The sequence below is a fragment of the Cyrtonyx montezumae genome, unplaced genomic scaffold, assembly GCF_038088225.1.
Source record: "Cyrtonyx montezumae isolate F1298 unplaced genomic scaffold, pur_monq_1.0 scaffold_3, whole genome shotgun sequence".
Classification (NCBI taxonomy): domain Eukaryota; kingdom Metazoa; phylum Chordata; class Aves; order Galliformes; family Odontophoridae; genus Cyrtonyx; species Cyrtonyx montezumae.
The window spans coordinates 46521622-46542946 of record NW_027072034.1 but is presented as its reverse complement, the minus strand read 5'-3'; positions in this window follow the sequence as shown (position 1 = coordinate 46542946).

Here is a 21325-nt window from a genome sequence, read left to right as displayed (position 1 = left end):
TTCATTACTTATCATTTGAAGATTATAAAATATCTTTTCATGACCCTTCTGTAATGTCTGTTGCACTGAATTTAAAAATTGAGATTGCAAATATAGAATAAGCAAAAAGAAAGAGACTCAATTTCAGCTCCAGTGAAATTTCTTTATTTCTTCTCCCTTCCTGCTACTTTTATACATCAGTCTATCTCCAGTCACATCTGAGATCTATATCTGCAGCCATGGCAGAATTGGCCCAGACACTGAGGGTGACAAATTGTTTAGAAACAATGGACAAGCAGTTAAAAAAGCTCATTACCGTTTCTTTGTTTGTAGCTGTAGAGGATTTGTGTTCCCTTCATGAACAAACTGCATAGAAATATACCTAATAAATATTCAGGAAATACCAGCTAATATCAGTGAATATTTGTAGCATTTCAGAAGTTTCAGAGTAAACTGAAAACAAAATCCCTTATGTTCTTGGTCCTGGAAAAACACCATCATAGTTTCAAACACTGCATTAGACTACCTACCTCTCTGTATTTGGTGCTAGTTATACTTTAAGGATCCCCTCTGTATTTGGTGCTAGTTATACTTTAAGGATCCCCTCAGCTTTCTACCAGCTCATCTTTCACAGAATCATAGAATCACAGGAGTTGGAAGGGACATCAAGGGATTGAGTGAAATCTCCCTGATAAAGCAGGTACAATAGGTCACACAGATAGATGTCCAGACCAGTCCTGAATATCTCCACAGGAGATTCCACGACCTCTCTGGGCAGCCTGTTTTAGTGCTCCTCCACCCTTACTGTAAATAAGTTCTTCCGCACATTTAGAACAGAACTTTCTCTGTGCAAGTTTTAGGCCATTACTCCTTGTCTTATCACTACACACCACTGAGAAGAGCTTGGCCTCATCCATTTGTTCCCCAACTCCCGTTAGATATTCATAAGCATCAATCAGATCAGTCTCAGGAGAAATATACACAATCCCGTCTTTTTTTCTGGGCTAATGCCGCATTCCCAGGAAGCAAACAAATGCAGACCTCAGATGCATCATGGTAGGCAATGCAGCAGCCCTGTCAGAGATGCCCCTTGCCACCTGTGGACTTGCTTGTCTAGGTGACTCTGGCCAGTTCTCATAGTGTTTTTCTTGTTTCTCACCATATAGATACATTCAAGGTGGAAACAGGAACAACCTACATTAAAAGATAGGTGAGAAACAGAAGAAGCCTGAGGCAGATCCATCATGATAAGACCAGAACTTCATACAGAACACCTGCAACCATAAATACCTTTCTGCATCCAGATCAGAAGGGAGAAGTCTGGCAGATGTGGGCACAGGGCATATCTCCCTGCAGAAACCTGGAGGGTGACACAGCCCCAGCTGTAGCCTTTTACACCTCACCCCGCTGCTTCCTGCTGCTGAGCACTGCCAGCAGCCTCAATACCAGCATGACAGTGCACATCTTCCAAGTGGTTTTGCATTCTTGACCTCAGATAGGAGCAAGACAGAATCTGAAAAATGTGAACAAAATAAGGTGCCATTCATTAATCACAGTGCTAGTTTACCAAGAAAACTGTCATCAGTAACCTAAGGTAGGAGAGAAATAGAAGCATGACTTTTGAGTAATTTTACATATGAGGACAGAAAATATTTTACTTTTACATTCATTCTGCAGATTATAAAAAAGCTTTGAGGTGCCAATCATCTATATATATATATATTTTTTTTTTTCTTGTCAGTCGAATTTCCAGGACTTACTGCAACAATTTATCTAGCTCATTTTTACCACAGATACAAAATTCTCAAGACTGTTTTCAAAAACCTTATTTTTCACATAAAGAAATTTGAAAGACCTCTAAAGCTATAAGATTTTATAGTATATATGTACCACTACAGGGAAAGCAAAAATGAAATAAATATCTACGGTAAGATGCTAAATGCTAAGGAAATACTGACTCTGAAAATAATAAAAAATGAATTTTTAAAATTAGAAGTGAGACTGAATAAAAAAATAATCATTGGAAATCAGATTGCTGCCGTGAAGGATGTTGCATGTATAAAAACATAGTTGAAAATCTTTCACATAAAAAGGAGAATCAATTTGTACTGAGATACATAGATCCACCATAGACAAACATTTTATGTCAGTGGCATTTTACAATTAACTGTTTATCTTAGCCTAATATTTGAACACCATCAATTTGCATAAATATCAACAATTAACACAAAATCATTTTTATCATCAGTAAAATTGTTTGCCATTTCTTTTTTCACTACTTGTGGTAAAAATTTTGTGGGTATAGTTTTTATATTTTTCCTTTGATTATAAATATGTAATTTTTGATGTGCTAAAATACAGACAGAATCATGGTCTGTTCCTGAAGCCGAACCCATTACACAAGGATCAAGGACAGACTGAGAAATGAAAACTCTTACTTGTTACCTTGGCATGTTCTTGCCTGCTGCAGCTGCCTCTCCCAGCCTCCTGTTTCCATGGCTATCTGAAGACTTTGTATCTCCTAGGAGTTTCTTCAGACAGATAAAAATGAAGTCATAATCTTTCCACATTGAAAATAAGTCAAAAGCAGGATAAGAATTTACAGAGAGTGGATAACTTCAGCTTGTAAATACACTTTTCTGGTCCTGACTTGTCCTGAATGTCAGGACAAGATTTTCTGCTTGTCAATGGTTTACGGGCAGGTTCGGCCCGGTTCCATGACGATTGGTGCGAGGGACCCAGGGACCCACGCCCCAGGAAAGGGGAAGGGGGAAAGGGAAAAGGGAGATGGGCCTAGGAACAAAACAGCGGCAACGATCTGAGGAGGAAAGCTAATTTACTAAATAGATAGCGGAAAGCAAAATAACACAATATAATACAATATAATTGGAATTAAAGCTAATAAATCAAATAAAATGAGCAAGAGAGAGTGTCCGATACACCGAAGGCCTTACACTAACGCTGAAGGCGGACGGCAGCGAGCACCCACTGCTGAGTCCATCCCAAAGGAAAGAGTCCCGTGACCACAGTCTTTATCTTTCCCTCTGAGCGTAAACACGTAAGAACGCAAAGCATCGCAAAGTCCTCTGGGGAATGGAGTTCTTCTTCTCTTCTGAGACAGGCATACCTGGAACTATCGATGATCCACGGAGCTGGAGCTCTTTAAATCCAAATGCACTACATGATGTTATGATGTGGAATACCAGTACCAAAAATCATAAAACCATGACACTGCTTCAGATCCAGTGGAAAACATGGCTACAACCTGCTAGTTTTTCTTCAGTGACAAATTCAGGACTTAAGCCCTTAAGTTACTATTTGGATTTAACTTAATTTTAGCCAAAATCTAGACTTGATGAACATCCCTCTTCTGCAGCTGCAAGACTATAGGCTGAAAAATGTGGAATGGAATTAGTGAGCACAGAAGGAAACCGCAGTACCATTCCATCTCCCCCAAGCAACCCTTGTGATAAAACCACTTTCATTTCAGTGAGGCAGACAATAGCAGGCTGGCTTGCCCACTGGGTGCAACATAGATGAATTTCTGACTCTTTAGCCAAGGGGCCTTCTTCCCCACAGTCAAATATCACCCAATTGTAACCAGAACTGCTCTCCTCTCCTCTTCTCTCATGCCTCTGTCCTGGGTTACTCAACAGAAAAAAAAAAAACAAAAAAAACCTCAAAGGCTCCAATGGAAGCATGTTAACATTTTAAATCAGTTTCAACTACCTGTCCTAAATATGCCTATACGCTGTAGTAAAATTCCCAGTTACAGTTGTACAATGCAACCTTTAATTGTGGGCTTGGCCTGCCCTCATAACATGAATGACTGGAGTAAATGTAATTTTTCTATTACAGGCATAACAAAGAAGGTTTTTTTTTCCTGCTGATGCTTAAAATGCAATTAAATAATGCTGTATGAAGAATTCCAGTTCTTTTGAGATAGCCTGGACAGGAAAGCAGAACACAAACCCTCAAATTTCTGTGCTAACTTGAGTTTGAAAAAATCCTCTGGGACTGTGACCAAAAGTAATCACAAAATGGGGAGCAGGCCCCTTGGAAACTGGTTTTGCAAACAAATCTCAGCCTCACAAGACCAGTTCTTCTACTCCTGATACCTTTTTAGGTGCATACAACATTTGTTTTAGACTTTTGTTGTCCCTCAGTCAAACAAATGGGAAATGGGATTTTGCCCATCTCTAATCTTTGTACTACCCCTACATATGTTCAGAAATTCAAGACAAAAAAAAAAAAAAACACGCTGGCTTTTGGAGCAACTCAAACTCTATCCCTGATGGGTTTGAATCAGCGGTAGAATCCAGATCCTCCCAATTTAGTGCAAATTCTCAGTCCTGTATTCAGCTGAATTTAAATTGCCGTTAGTTAAGCACTGGACTGCAAGATGAAATTCCTTCAAAATATATTTTCTGTTTCTCTTGTTCTTTGAAAAACAAATAATCTTAAAGCATGTGCCCCATTGAGTCTGGGTGTCCCAGTGAAACAAACACAGAAACAAACATACCCTTACAGCAGAAACCCCAACCAACAAAACATGCTTATAGCAGTATGGTTTGCTTTGAGGATTTGTTTTGTTTTGTAGAGTTTTATGCTTTCCCTGGCAACAAGTTCCAGCCACACTGTTATGAATATTTCCCATTATTTATGAATGGTTGGAGGATAATTGCAGTGTTTAAGAGAAATGTTTATTCTTCTTAACAGAAACATTTGCACTGTGAGCATTTATCTCTGAGCTTGCTGATTGGACCTTATGGACAGAGGCAGCCAGGCTCAAGGTTTGATCTCCCTCATCCTAAGTCAGGGGTCTGAAATACAGTTGATTAATTGTACAGCAGAAGTGCCCACATCTTTCCACTGTCTCTAATGGGAGATATACGCAATGAGTTCAGATTAGTGACCAGCAATAAAGACATCTCTGTACAGATAAATCTCTTAGCAAGAAATAGGCTGTTTTTTTCCCTGTCAAAAACAAACAAACAAACTTTGAATCCTCCATCCTATCCCTCTCTTGAGGAAAAAAACAACAGCTTGTCAAAAGAAAATTTAAGCTGGAAGTGGAAATGACACTAACAGAAGAATTAATTTAGCTTCAGGACAGTGTCATAAAATTAGCTATTGCAGCTTACCACTAAACACATCATGTTTCTTGCCTATCTTAAATATGCTACTGATTTTGCTGATGGCTACCGTAGATTCTGGCTGTTGGTTTTTTTTTTTTCATTTCCAAGATCACGACTCCTTGGCTTTTGTTTTGTGTTCTTTCGTTGCTCAAATATTAATGCAACCTTAGTGGCAAGTTTTCAGTAGCCTAGATGAGATGCCAAAGGTCAGTAATGACTTTTGAACAAACACCACTGAAATGGGAGTACATAATTGAAAAGGCACAATTTTTCCCAGTCGTTCAATATTGCATTTAACATTGTATGCACTTAACCTGTGGGTGTCTTTTTCATTTATCAAGAGCACACAACAGAGTACTGCCATTTTGCACTCTGGTTAGAAAGTGTTACCTCAGCCTAATAGTCTCTTTTGACTGAATGGAAATTATTTACCTAGAAATACTATAGTGGAGGTTCAAATTAATTTCAATGAGAAAACAACCACTTTAATTTTTTTTACAGGATAAAGACATTGCATTATGGCAGTAGCTCCCTTAGTTGTTAAGAGTAAATGACATGCTGAAATGTGCATCATTTAGCCACACTCCACCAACTTCTTAGGCTGTTTCCTTCTTGTGATTTTTGAGTTGTAGGGCAACATAGAATGGATACTCATCAAAGGGAAGAGTAGTCAAGTATTAGTCCACTAACTGTGTTTGGATTATATTCCAATAGGGTTACTGGCTAATTAAAACAGGACAGGTACTGAACTTCTATTTAATAAATTGTGTTTCTTTTGTGCAAATGTTGTTCCGAAAGTAATGATCCTATTTTATTATTGGTTTACAACATCAGAGGTAAATGTTGTTGGTATGTCAGTACAAGCTGAACCTTTCCACCAATGCTCTGTGTCGTTGCTGTGTGATGTGACAGATGGCAGCAGAGAGGCAGTCTGATAAAATGGTGTCTGACATGGAAGTATGAAGCAAAGGTACGTCACTGAATTCTTCCATGTGAAAAATATGGCACATGCTGACAGTCACTGAGACTTGGTGAATGTCTATGAAGACTAACCAGTGGATATGAGCACAGTGGGGCAGTGAGTGGTGTGTTTCAGCAGTTGTGATGGTGACAGTGAGTAGTTCACCTCCACTTGTGCAGATTTTTTACAAGTGCAGCACACTGCCTCTTGTCAATACCTGGCAAAAGTGCATAGCTCACAGTTGTGACTGTTGAAATAAAGTGTTCTGTAGCTGAGAATATGCTCTATCAAACTGTTATTGTGCTCTTTGGATCTCTTGTAGTTTCCATGGAAATAAATAGGAGGCATTACTTTTTTACTATGTAAAAAGTAGGACTTTGGCCTAAACCAGGAAGCATGGTGGTAAAACTGGTCAACCAAGTTGTTTATAAGCAACTTGACAGCAGCAAGGATATAGATAATTGTCTATATCTGTTTATAAGGATGAGAATACATAACAAATCTTGTTCTATAGTAACATGGCAGCCTTGTGGTTAGCAGAGGAAACTCAGGATTTATATCCTGGCTTTTACTGGCCTTTTGACACTAACAAATGTTAGTTTTGTAACCAAACTCAGGGAACTTGGAGATGATGAAACCACAGTAAGCAGCAAACTAACTGAAAAACAATACTGTTAAAATAGTTGTTGGCGGCTCATATCAAACCAGAGGGTATTTGGAGAGGAGCTTGGCAGTGTCCTGGCTAGAGTCTGACTCTTCATAGAATTATTGTGCAGGAAGAGGGAAGAAAACTACTCATGGGCTTTGGAGACAATGGGAAGCTCAGAGGAGCTAAGAACAGAAACAGTGAAACACTGTATGGGAGATGATGGTGTGGCATTGAGAAAAGTAGTATCGAGTATAAAGCACATAAATAAACTCTCCACTTTGCCAACACTGCTGAGGCTTCAGCAGCAGTACTATGCCCAGAAAGCTTCACATTTTGAGACAAATCTAGGAACTAACAGCCTGTGATTATAAGATCAAAAACACTTCAGAAAATCTGAGAGGCATATCATAATGCTGTTTTACTTGAGCAATGTGTTACTGCTAATAGAAGAGGAACAAATAGTTCTCCACATCAACCCAGGGGGAGCATGAGGAATCGGTGAGCTAAAATTGCAAGAAAGATTTATGTAAAATGGGAAAATTTCCTAGGAGAAAGAAGATAGTAGAATCTACACTATTGGAGACTTTAAAAAGCAGGTTACACAAATGTTTTCCAGGGATGAATTAAGTACAGCTGATGTTGCCTTAAAGAAAAGATTTCTTGAACCTTTTCTGGATGCTTTCTACTTTTCTTCATTAGATTTCTATTATTACCATATGTCTCTTTAGCAAAATCTTATACTCTTCCAAGAGAGAAAATGAGATGGAACATACAAAATGAACAGACCCGAAAGGCTCTTAATGAGACTATTCCTCTAAAAACATTGGACATGGACAACATGGACATGGACAAAACATTCATGCAATTCACAGTTGGTAACAGAACAAATGATATTGCAAATGAACTTATGATCATTGTTTCTAAGCATAACAGGCCTTTTTAAACTTCACATTTAATCTACAGTAGCTCACTGAATTTCTGAAAATGTAGTGCTGAAAATGTAATGTCTGGTCCATTTGGTATTTGAGCTCATTAAGTACATACTCATAAATGAAAAGCGAACAAAGACATGAGAATTGAATCTCCGCTCTTCCATTCACCCCTTGGCTTTTCCTGAAGTCCAGCTTCCACCTCTGTCTGAGGCAATACCCCAGTCTATCCTGGGCAAGATATCATTTGGAGACAGCTATAGCTGAGAGACAGCACTGATGTGATTGTACCCAGCACAACTCTCTGCTGGAATCCTCTTCCAACCATCTGCCCTTAGGATTTGGGGTTGCTGGGGTTGGAATTGTTCAGTCTGGAGAAGAGAATCTTATAGCTGCCTTCCAGTACCTAAAGAGGTCTAGAGGAAAACTGGAGAGGAACTTTTTATCAGGGAATATAGTGATAGAATAAGAAGTAAATGGTTTTAAAAGAGGGTAGTTTTAGGTTAGATGTTAAGGAGGAAATTTGTTATTCAGAGGTTGATTAGGCACTGACATGGGCTGCCCAGAGAAGTTACAGATGCCCCATCTCTGGAAGTCTTCAAGGCCAGGATGGGTGGGGCCCTGGACAACTTGACCTTTTTGAATGCAACCCTGTTCACAGCAGGAGGATCAGAAATGGGTGATCTTTAAGATCTTTTCCAGTCCAAATCCGTCTACGATTCTATGATTCCATGCCTCACTGTCCTCCAATATGGAAACACCTGTGGTAATTCACAACACTGCTTTCACAGTGTTCCAGGGACTCTGAACTGGAAAAATGCGCAGAAATTATATAGAATGGCACCAGAACCTGAGGAGACCCAGACTCATGGGCTAAGAAAACCCAGCTGTCTAGTTCAGCCTCTGGGAGCTACTCCTGCACCATGCGTGCAAAATCAGAGATAAACTCCTGGCTCTCTTCTTTTTAGCAGTGTGCTGATCATGGTCTGTCTCCTGCAGGTCTCTTAGCACAGAAGTGTGATGAATTCTACAGATTCGATTATATCTTAAGAATGGAAATATCTGAAAATTCCCATTTCTAGAGTTAAAATAAGATACCTAACACACCTTCATCCCTTTCAATGCAAAACCCAAAGACATATAATTTTTGACTGCACACATATAGCATGGACTCAATAGTTCATAATCATCATGGTAGATACATTAAAAAAATACTTTTCTCTCCCTGAACATCTTGTATTACTTACTAAATGCAATAAATACATAAAAAGTTAGAAACAGATAGATGATGAAGAAGCATTTTTACAATTATCTGATATTTATAAGTATTTGGAAGATATTGAAATGTATGATACAACAAACTTTGTCCATATTAACAATTATGTCTGAGACATAAGTGAAGGTTTCTTTTTCATTCAGTAGTGATTACAGAAAAGAAACTGAAACAGTTTTTAAGCTACAGGGGGCAACCAACTACTAATTATTTAATTAATTGATTGATTTTTAAATGGATAGGAGATATGCAGCTAATTATTGGCTGGGCTTTAAGTTGTTAATGTAACACTAGCAGCAAAATATTTCTTCCAAGTTTTCACAGAAATAGAGGATTTCTTCTATTTTTTGAAAAATATAAGGTGATAAAAATGTTTTTCCTCATAACTGTAAAAAACCTGAGAGATTCCAAAGCAAGTAGTGTGGAGGGTTGAATGGAGGCTCCTGATAAACTTGCCTAAAATACCTACTGAATATTGTCAGAATACTAGCTCTCTTCAGTCAAAATTATATCCTCAGGCAATCCAAAAAAGTAATATCTAATACAAATCCGTAAAAGATTTTCATTCAACAAACCAAAGTGTTTGAAGAAAATATTCTAAGGAATATTCCTATGCATTTCTAAGTCTGGGACACATACATATGAACATTTCTAGTTTATATCATATCCTATTCTGAAAGTGGTCTGGAGAATGGAAGATGACTGTCTCTGATGTGGATCAAGTTAAGTTTCATGATAATTGGAATTTCTTTCTTTTGATGCATTATATTCTCTTTAGTCCTCAATTACATTTCTCTTTCCTAACTTCTATACAAGTTCATAATACTGCATGTCCTTTTTTGGCTAGTTAATTTTAAGTGTTGGTCCTTTTATTAACCAGCTGGCAGTTGTTAAAAATATTACAGGCTAAAGTAACTTCTGATATAACTCTGTTGACCACTTTGCATGTAGTCGAAAAATGAAGTGTATCCACTTTTGGTTTTATCAGCTGATTACAAACATAAATACAAATACATTTTTCCTGGTGGTTATGTAATACACGCTTCCCCTGAAACTCTTTCATTGCATTAATTCCCATGGACTGATCCTCCAGTGTTAACAATCCCATCTGTGAGCTGGGAATCCTCCAGCTGCTCATCCCATGAGCTGATGATGACACGAACAGATGTGTCTGTTTTTTAGACTAGTTGAAACCTGATGAGTTTCCTCTCATTCCATAAGGAGCAGAAGGCACACTTTAATTGGTTTATATCCTTAAGAATTTGTGCTCTCAGGGTGTGTGATGGTCAATAAGACAGCTAGCCAAAATACAGAGCATGGTATTTTCATGGGGAGAATTGCTTCTACCACCTGTAAATAGTCTTCAGGAATGAAGACGGGCAAAACTAAATAGCAGCCAGATTCCTCCAAGCCTGTCAGTGGGCTGATGAACAAATCCCCAGGTTCAGGACACAGCCCTTCCAGAAACTTAATCAAACATCAAATCTGAGTGGCAATATTTACAAGGATATGCTGCCAGTTTTTACAATATGGAGGCAATTAATTGTCTTTAGTTTTGCTTACTTTTCCTTTGAGAAGAAAGGCTCCAGTGATTCTTCCTCTCTATTAATTATTGCTCCCATAGGAAGGGTAACAAGGTGGAATTTCTGTGCTCCTTTCTAGTCTGCGATGTACTGGGCCCTAATCAAAATCATAAATCATGGTGGGTCATACTGGTGAGTTCAAGGATGATTCCTGACCCTATAAGTAAGAGCAGTGTGGCAGGTAACTGGATGAGGTTTATTACCTGATCTTTGTCTTGTGACAGTGAGTCCTTCAGTAAATCATTCAGGAATCTAAATAGATCTGGTCAAAATGAGTTTATTGGCTATTGAAGTATCCCTTTTTTATTCAAAAAAAAAAAAAAAGACAAATTCACTTGACTGAAATACCTTGTAGGACTGATATAACTTCTAAAAAAACCCATTGCTAGTTAGTATAAATGCACATATACAATTACTATGAAAATGGTTGGAGCTGGGAAATAGAGAGATGCAATACTGAAGTGACAATTTGGAATTCTTTGATTTATTTTGAGTGAGGTAGCATTCAATTAGAAATCTGCACATCTATGCATATATCTGAATTATCATAGAAGTATATAAACATAGAAGATATTTTGTGCAGTTTTATCTGTCTTTGATGAACAGAAGGATACAAGTGAAGGCAATGAGGAATGCAACCCATTTTATTTGTTTGTCTTTGATACTGAATAAGATTAAATCACCACCTCTATCAATATTAATAAAGTGTCTGAGCTCATAGTCTCGTACTAGAAATGTGTAAGACTCTTGAAATATGTTCTTTTCTTTTTTTGTTAAAAATCATAAATGCATTCTGTAAAACATATTAGGATTGCATTGCCTTTATTTTTGTACACTTCTCTCCAGAGAATTTGACCCATTACAGCAACATAAAATGCATTTGACTGCTTTTGTCAAAATGTGATGGTGTATCACGATCCTCAAGAAGAAGAGGATCCTAAACCATCCCATTTACAACTAAAATGAAATTTCAGTGTTACACAAACTTCTGGCAAGTGGACAGGCATGGGCTCAGTTAACTTAAGGGCTTACAGCACTCTCCCAGGTCATTTGTAATGCAGAAGATAGGCACACAGACTCTAAGCGTCTTTCAGCTTCTCTGTTATTGTTTTTTGTACCCCTCTGCAAGCATTCATAAATCAGCTCTTTCTTTCACTGTGGAGCTTCTTTTCTCAGTCTGAATCAACATTTCAGTCTGCCACTGAAATCTCTGAACTTAATGGTCTCAAGACTAGCCCCTGCTTTTCCACATGCCACTCTCTTGCAGACAATATTTCTGTTGTGATGACATCACCACTCTTCCCGGTGTCTGATTAAATATCCCTTTCATACTACCCTAATATCCTAATCTTCTTTTCTTTTTCTTTCTCAGTGAAGTTTCATCTGTTTTCCTCCACCTTAAAACACAAAATAGCTCAATCAGATCCCATTTTGATCACTGCAATTTCCTCTTCTGTAGTTTCCTTGACATGCACCTCTCCATTCCACAGAGATTCATCCTCCCAAACTGATGTGTCTGTTTCCATCTCAGACATCTCCCTCCTCAACTTTCAAGAAAAACTTCACATCAAATTTTAACTGCTTACTTTCTTGTCTGCACCTCTCTGCCCAATTGTAAAGTCAAAGAAAGGTAGACTTTCAGCCTGGCTATGAGAGGGTTGAAAATCAGCCACCTTTAGTGGGAAGCCACTGATAAACATTTATTTATTTGTCATGAGGCACATTATAGTTATTCATACATATCATAGTAACGCAACTTAGCTCATAAGCTTCTTCATCCACCTGCATCTGATCATATAGGCACATGCTCAGTTTCACATCACTGCTGCCTCTCTGTCAGGTATGTCCTAGAAGAACCATTTATACATCTGAATGACTCTAGCACACATGGGCTAAGAAAGAAGTTTAAATATATCCACTATGGCGCAGAATGAGTAATAGAAGAGTTTATGGTTCATTTACCAGTCAGATTTCTGGAAATCCTCTCTGCTCCAGAAGGTTAGACATGAATCCAGCTGCAGTAGGTGGAGCTTCAGTTTATGTACTGGCAACTAGTGTCACAAGGATTTAGTAGGTGTAAATGTGATCATACAGAGATGTCACACAAGTTCCTCTTTGTTGCTAACAAATGTTCACCTTTTGCTCAAAGTGACTTCATTGAATTGCCATCCGTAGCTTTCCCCCAAGGAATAGTGATTCAATGTGCTTTAGAAAACAGTGTGAAGCCTAAAATATTAGACAATACACTCTGTTCCAGTGAAATACATAAAGAAATATTACTCCTCAAAATGATGCTATCCTATCTCAGCATGAAACTCAATACTCCTGCTGATCTATTTCATCTGGTGAAGGTTTATCCCTATTTTAGAATCTGTTATGCAGATTTGCTGTGGGATTGAGCCAGTTTTCTTTTGTCCTTCTCTAACAGAATCACTTTCTTAGGCCTTTTATGATAAGCCATGCATCTTCAGGATTTCAACATCAACAATATTTTGGAAAAGAAACTATTTACTCTACATTTGTGAAGGAGAGGGAGAGGGAGAGGGAGATGGAGAGGGAGAGGGAGAGGGAGAGGGAGAGGGAGAGGAGAAACATCAAAATGAATAAAGGAAATCCAGCATGTTAAATGAAAATAGCTTTTTGTTTTTCAAGATAATCAAGAGACAATATCTCCTTGAAGACCACTGAAGGCCTTCTGTCAAGCAACAATTTAATCTTTCAAAGTTAGTGACACCTGACACCCAGAAAAACTGTCATGCATTTGTATATTCAAAGTTTTATGATTCTTCCTTCTTTTGTATTTAGGCATCACCTGTGAGTGGTTACAGAAATATGAAGTGCAAAATTTAATGACCAAAGGAACAAAGATCATTTTTATTCATGTTTCATTAGTAATTAGATGCAGAGAATGATATATATATGCTTAATGAAAAGTGTGTACATAATTGGTCTCTAAACCATGTTTTCCAAGCATATTTATGAGACACTGGTAGGTCATAAAAAGCCCTCTCCAGCATCTGGTCTGACACAGTCTCACTATGAGTGATAGTTTCAGAGTTTTACAACTTCAGGGATCTGGGGAAAGACAAGCTTTTAAACACTGTTTAAACAAGGTGTGGTAGATAAATGTTATTTTGGCATAGAGAAGTAGAACTATTTTTGCCTCCAGTACATTTTAGTTTTCATACAGCAAAACAGGGAGGCAGAGGGGGGACCCATGGAGTTTGGGTTTCTCCTCCTAGTTCTGCTACAGACCAACTGAAAAATTCACTCTCCTGCCAAGTACACGTGGTAATGTCATTCAGCTATCATCTGAAATGCTCTGAAGTAAATCCACATATGGCAGTTATGTGTCATTACAGGCCTGCCCTGTTTTTAGCTTGGAGAGGATTGAGCTTTCAATTTGTGTGAAAGATGTATGTCAAAACCGTGACTATTAGAAAGCAATCTGGATTTGGATCTGTGTGTTTTACTACAAACAATTTGTAAATACTTCAGTCATTCTACTGCAGTTCTGCAAATTTCTTCTCCTTAAAGAAGGCATTGACAGTTGACAGTGTCTGGGGCAGAAGAGCAGCAGAGTGGACATCTCTGTTATCAGCACTGCAAGAGGAAGACCAGCAGATCTTTTGTGTATTTTCATACCAGCAAATTTTCATTGATTACTGGGCTTCAGCTTTTCCAATTCAGTTCCTGGGTCAAAGTATATTCATGGCCTGCTTGCAGTAACTCTTTTGGATTTACATATATTTGTGCCTTTTACTGTTGGAGTTTTACAGCTTCTCTGCTGTTTTGTTACATGAGGGTAATCTTAGTAACAGTTCTGTTTTGCAGCAGTTCAGCTGATTTAAAATACAACCACTTTCGAATAAATATATACAATTTCTCTCTTACCCTGCATATACCTTCTATATAAACAGCTCAGTTTAGCTGCACATAGTGGGCAATTATGCTTTTTCCATCAGTCAGCAACAGACAAATTTTGCCATGTTATCCTCATGAATCTCATTTGTAAATGTAAGTAATATTCCTGTAATCAGATTGCAAAAGTTACCTGTCCACATATAGCTGTTATTGGTTTTCAGGCAGCTATAAGAACATGAAAACAAAGAAGAATTTAGCATGTACTTTGTGCCTGTAGCCCACCATTTGTTGTACCTCTCCTTACTGCCCATCCAGCTGCTCAAATGGAAATATTCAATGTGCAGTTCACATTGATTTTAAATGGAAAATATTTTTTTTCTTGAATAAGGTAGCATGCTGCCTTACTAAACACAAGCAAGGTGCAAAAACATTTGGACTGGAATTCTTCATATAGCCATTATGGTTATCTATAGCCATTGCTAAAAAGTTATATGAGTCAGTTATTTCTAATTATCATCCTATAAATATTTCTATTCTGTCATAGGTGCCATTTTTTCCCACAAAGTATTTAATGTAAGCCAAATTGCTTTCTATTTTTCCTTCAAAGAGGAGAGTGTTTTTGCACAAAATCTATTTTATAACACAAATCACCGCTGTTGACCAGAATGCTTCAAAGACATTTTTTAGACAGTGTTGATTTCTCCTTGATCTGATAACATAGTTTCCTAATCATAAGCTCTTTTCCTCTTGAGTGCTATTTCCTATGATTTCACAGATAAAAATGAGGGACTTTGCATTTATTTATGAGTTTTCTCAGTAAAGGTCACTGGCACATGTAAATGAGATGTACACAGAGCTGCTTTCAAAAAATACAGAGTAAGGTGCAAGTAATCTGATCAAAGAAAACTTAATGCCAACAGTGAGTCACATTTTAAGGAGATATTCATTTTTTTTTAAAATGTATTTGTCTTCAATACTCATGCAGAACGAGGCTCTAGATGGAATATATATATATATATATATATAAAATGTAAGAGGCACAATACGTTTTCTAAACTGAAGAATCCAGTTCAACTTTTATGTTACCCAGACAAATATCCTTCTCATTCTATAGCACAGGAAAGCAGATTTTGTAATACTGATGTTTGTAAAGCATTAATTTTCTTGTTTCTCTTCTGTGAAGTTCTTAGCTCACTGCAGTACATCTTACTTGTACAGTACACATACAGGTGAACTTCTTCATTTCAAACACTTCAAATTGAAAAACGTTGGCTTCAGGTTCCATACTTTCTTATCACCAGGAACTACTGTTACCAACAAGTATCCTTGACTTTAAAGGGAGCAGTAGATCAAACATCTGGAAGCTTACCTATCCAAATATAAAGGTTATGCAAGACATTCTGCTGTACCTTTGGGTTAACAAATGGGAAATGACGAAGAGTCCTGGAATGTAACAGATGACCACAAAATAATTATGGGTACAAAAGGAACCAACCAACAACACTCAACCTTGGTCCATAACACACAAGTCATCAAAGTGGAAATGGAAAAGTATATCAAGAGTTCTAAAAAGGTACAGATCTTTCCTAGAAGTCTCTAGCAAATTCTAGCCAGTCCAGTTCAAGAGTTACATAGCTGCAAGTATATGCAAGGGTACAAAAGGACCGAAGAATATGATGGGATAGATGTAAGGAAAAGGATCATATATTTATTTCAGAAAAATGAAAGTGGAGAGGGGGTATAATAGCTGTTTACAATGGTACATGGCAGAGAAGAGTGAAGACCTGTAGAAACGTAAAAAACCTGAGCCTCAGAATATTTTTGGACTTATTAACACAAGAAAAAAACTGATGGAAATTAGAAACAGGATTCTAATCCCAAAGACATGTGAACAACCCTCCAGTAATAGCGAAAGAGTAACTTATTTTTCTGAATGGAGCCTCTCAATAATTGCAAATGACCCAGGAAGCATCTTCTAGGTCTGTTTTCCTCATAGGTACACCTAAATTCCAGAACTGCCCTAGATGAGTAACCACATAAAGGCTGAAATAGCTCATGAAGTGCTAGATGAAATATATCTATAGCAATTCATCTTCCTCCTAGGCTGGTAGCTGTTCTATTCTCAGCATGAACAGATTTTTAATTTTGGGCTGCAAGTGGTTCAACTAGCTAGATAGCTGCTAACTACCTCCAGGTGCCAGCTACAGCTCAGTTTAACCAGAGTGAGCGAATGCGAATACATACTTGCAGCCAGTAATCCCAGCCAACTCCCACCACCCTGCCTTGGAGATGAGCATCTGACAACAAAAAATGGGTGAACAGGCATGCACAAGCCAAAAGAAGTAGGCACTTTCAAAATGCTTGAGAAGTCCCACTCTGAAAAAATAGATTGAAACAAGATTTTAACTGGCTCATCTTAACCAATTGAATGTCTAGTGGCATAAATCCCATACCTGCCACCATAAGCAAACTGTCGGGGGAAATTGGCTTTCCTTTATTTTAAACTAGTACAGTGGAAGAATTTTTTTAGAGACTTTCAGCATATCTGTGTTTCAGCTTGCAGCACTGATAATGGCACAGTTTCTGTTATTACTTAAATCAAGTTGAACAAGAAATAACTTCTGTTCCATGCTCAGTTCCCTTATAGAGTAGAGTTACATTTCCAAACACTCAGTTAAAATATAAATTAATAAATGGTGACCTAATATGATAGATATGCTGTGCCCATACTTTTTCTCCTCTTATCTAGAAGCATTTTTTAAATGTTAGTCATTTTTTGACATCAGTATTCTCAAACAGCTCTGTTCTTCACACTGTGCACTATGGCTGATCTCATTGTCAAGCTACATTTATTGGAGCATATATCTCTGTGTGGTTTAACTGTAGGTTTATTGAAGCAAACCACAGTCATTGTCTTATTTTCCTTGACTGCATATCATCTCACATAGAGCTCCACTATTATCCCTGATATCAGTGTATCTGAACAACTTCATTTTAAAGACCAATTCAAAATATCACATAATATTTTCTCTAATGGCTCAAGACTGATTAGCAATTTTTCAGGAAAGTTATTTGCACTATTATATAGCATGTTTAATAGCTGAGATCCATAACATCTGCAGTCAAGACATTCCACTATGTTTAATATCTGACTGCCTTTTATTGATAATTTTCTTCTCCACTATTCATGCCTTTTTGCATGAAACATCTATTCATTTCTAGTGAGTTAATTCACTCTATTTCTATTGTTACACCTACTAGTGTATCTTTCACTGTTTTAATACAGGGTGGTATAGTTTTTCAGAACACCAACTTCATCTTCCTATTCTCATAAACGTGAAATTCTTGATTATGTTTTTGCTGTAACATTATACTAAAGTAAATAAATTAGATTTGACAAGATGGAAGAGACAGTCATAAGCCATGCCATCTGGGAACAGTGGGATTTGTTTACTGCTTCACTTCTCACTCCAAATCCTACAGTGTCCTAGCATGTAAAGTTCTGCTAAGGAGCAGTGCCATCAGCTAAAACATGTTGGATATCCTTGTGTAGCCAGCAGAATAAGGTGGTGCTGCAGTGGTGCTTGGAAAAAGACACAATTTGCAAGACCTTGGAGGGTCCTGGACTTGCTACAGTTTGCATTGACTCTACATCTCTTTAATGTGAGAGAAATATCAAATGAAGAGCAGAACAACTTCTGTTTCAAAAATCAAAACTACCGAAAAACTCAACAACTCAACTCAAATGCAGTATTGCAGCAAAAAAAAAAAAAAAAAAAAAAGCCAGCTCAGGCTTGACTTCAGTTTATGTATGTTTTGTTAAGGAAGAAGCAAATAATGTTCATGAGAAGGAAGACCATGTCATAGGGCTCAAATCCAGAGTACATATACATTCTTCATGCTGGGCAAATCATTTGACATCTCTACATAAAACAGACATGATAATATCTCCTGGAGCGGAGACAGCTTTTTAAAGCAGATTTTGTCTTTCTTCTCTTGTATATGCAAAAGCTAGCAATGAGGGATTGTGACTTTGGTTATGGCATCGACACACTCCTAAAAGCAGAGTCCTATGGAATATGCTTTGAAAGAAAAACACATACTAATTGTTTTTTTTTTTCTTTTCTTTTCTTTTTTTTTTTTTAATCCCCGTTACTCCATTCTTTTCCTTATCTAAGCTTGGAAGTTTGAGCTACAAAGAAATGAATAAAATTCCTTCGAGAGTCCTTGAAAAGCCTCTCATTTAATTGCTTAATTTGGTAATTTATATAATGCTTATAGTCTTGGCAGTTGGGTGCTTTGCACAAAAGTATAAATTTAACATTACATAAGCCACCCACAACAGGTAACAGAAGTTAAATTACTACTGTTGATACTATTGAAAATCTTGACAGTCAAATCAACCAGAATTAAACAAACAAACAAGAAAGACAAAAACAAATCAATCAAAAGCTAAACAGAACGCATCAAATTTGCATTACACTCTCCAGACCACAAAACTCAGAAACAATTTGCACCTGATCGCCAAACTGGAAACTATATCTACTGGAAAGTGCCCTGACCAATTCCTGCTCACATCCAGGAACAGACTGACTGACAGAGACAGTAGGGGGAGAGCACGCAGAGTGGATGCCCAGATCACATGGACTCTGTATCTTGTATTCTTTTTAATCGGAAAAGCATTTTCCTCAAGAGAACATAGAAATAATGTTGCCACTACACATTTCAAGGAAGGTAGGGGTAAGGTCAGAGAGTCAAAATTCATCCAAGGAATGGAATACCTCCCATACAAGATCAGGCTGAGAGAGCTGGGGCTGTTCAGCCTGGAGAAGGCCCCAGGGAAACCTTATAGTGGCCTTCCAATGTCTAAATGGAGCCTATAAGAAGGGGATAGACTCTTTAGCAGGGTCTGCTGTGATAAAACAAGGGTATATGGTTTCAAACTAAAAGAAAGGAAATTTAGATTAGATATAAAGAAAAAGTATTTTACAACAAGGGTGGTCAGATGCTGGCACTGATTGCCCAGAGAGGTGGTGGGTGAGCCATTCCTGTGGTCATGCAAGATCAGGCTGGAGGGGGCTCTGAACACCCTTATCTAGTGTAGGTGTTCATTGCAGGAGATTTGGATTAGATGGCCCTTAATGATTCCTTCCAACTGAAACGGTTCAAGGATTCTCTGAGTTCACTGCCCCAGGGAAAATGAATCAAACTCTAATGGAGCCATTAGGCTGCATTAAGCCAAGCTGTATTTTTACTCCTCACAATAAGATACACACCCTCCCTTACTTCACTTTCACATGGACCACATGGCTCTACAGTTCCTCAATGCTGTTTTTGTGCAATTAGAATAATTTATGATATGCAAGCAATTTTCAGCTCTCTTGTGCACATATAGAACAGTGTGTTAATTTATTTATCTATGCTTGTATTCAGAACTCAACAGGAAAATAAAATCTTGCTTTGAGAATTAATGTGAATGTATGTATTAATACTGGGATGATAAGTCATTCATTAGCAAACTGTTATTAGAATGTCACACAAACCTGGCTAACAGTCAAAATCAGAATTTTTAGCGAGGTGTAGCCTGCATCTACTCCCTCATATAGTCATCTGGGCAAGTGGCCTGATTGTCAAAGGTGTTGAGAGCCCACAACATCCACTGACTTCCATATCTAAAAACCCTTGGAGGCATGGATGACTATCATCTCTGAAAATCAATAAGTTTGGTAGAAGGTAGCAATTTCTTGTTCTTTTTTGACGGGTTCTGTCTGCAATATGCTTTGGACTTCCCATTTCAGAGATGATAACAGCTTTACCAACTTCATGCGGACTTAGTGTTTGTTACTTAAGAAAGCACTAACCAAATCCTGGATGTTACTAATTTCCCATTACATCTACAGTGAACACTGATAGCAGCTGGCTTCTGAATGTACCAAGTGAGTTTGGCTTCAGCAGCTACTCTGAGGGCAGTCCACAACCAGATACTGATGTCAGCTGTCAGAAAGATACTGTGGTCCAGGGACACCGCAGTGCTCCACCACATGAAAAGACAGCTCGGAAACATAGAAGTCCTCATGCATGCTAAGCCAATGGAACAGACAGTGATGCCAGAAGTCTGCAAGTCCAGCAGTAATTCAAAAAATAACTCTGTGGTAGACATGGCGCTGAAATGTGGCAGTATCAGCAATACACAGATTTTTGTAGAAGTATTATATCCACAATGACCTAAGTGCAGAAGGAAGTCAAGGCTTCTGGCGAGAAGTGAAGTGTTTCATCAGACCAATTTGCTAATGCTAGAAAAACAGGGAAGTGATTGGTACAACCTTGTCCTATGGTCCAAAACAGAAACACCATCTTCAAAAGCTAAAACCAACCCATTAGACCAGATGAAACACAGAAAAGGCAACTACCTTTGAAACTGAGGTGGAGACAGTAAGTTTGATAGGTTCCCTGAGAAAGAGTGAAAAATATATTCATCTCTCTTCTAGGGAAGGGTTACATTTGGGTGCAGGGCACTAAATGAAAATATCAAAACTACCTCTGGTTTCCTATTTTTGGATGAATCATGATTTCTAGAAGCTGCCCTGCTGTTCTGGAGGTGCTTCATTGGATCTCTGTGCACATAGCACCAAAAAGTTTCAGACATGGTGTGGCCACACTGAGAGACTCATATCCCATAGGAAAATGCACTTCTGTCCGTTATTTGCTCTGCAGGTTCATTCTGGTGCATCACAGCTGCTTAGTCTTGCTACTGTATCCAGGAGGGCATATGGCCAATGTATGGACCACAGAAATGTCTTGTAAGGGCTCCAAAGATAACAGGGAGATGTGTTGCCAAATTGCTCCAGCAATCTCTATTCCTCTGCTATATACTAGCTCTGAGTATTTGCTTTTAGGGCTGAAGTCAGTGAGAGTGGAGTTATGTGAGAGGTGGAAGTTCTGGTTCTGA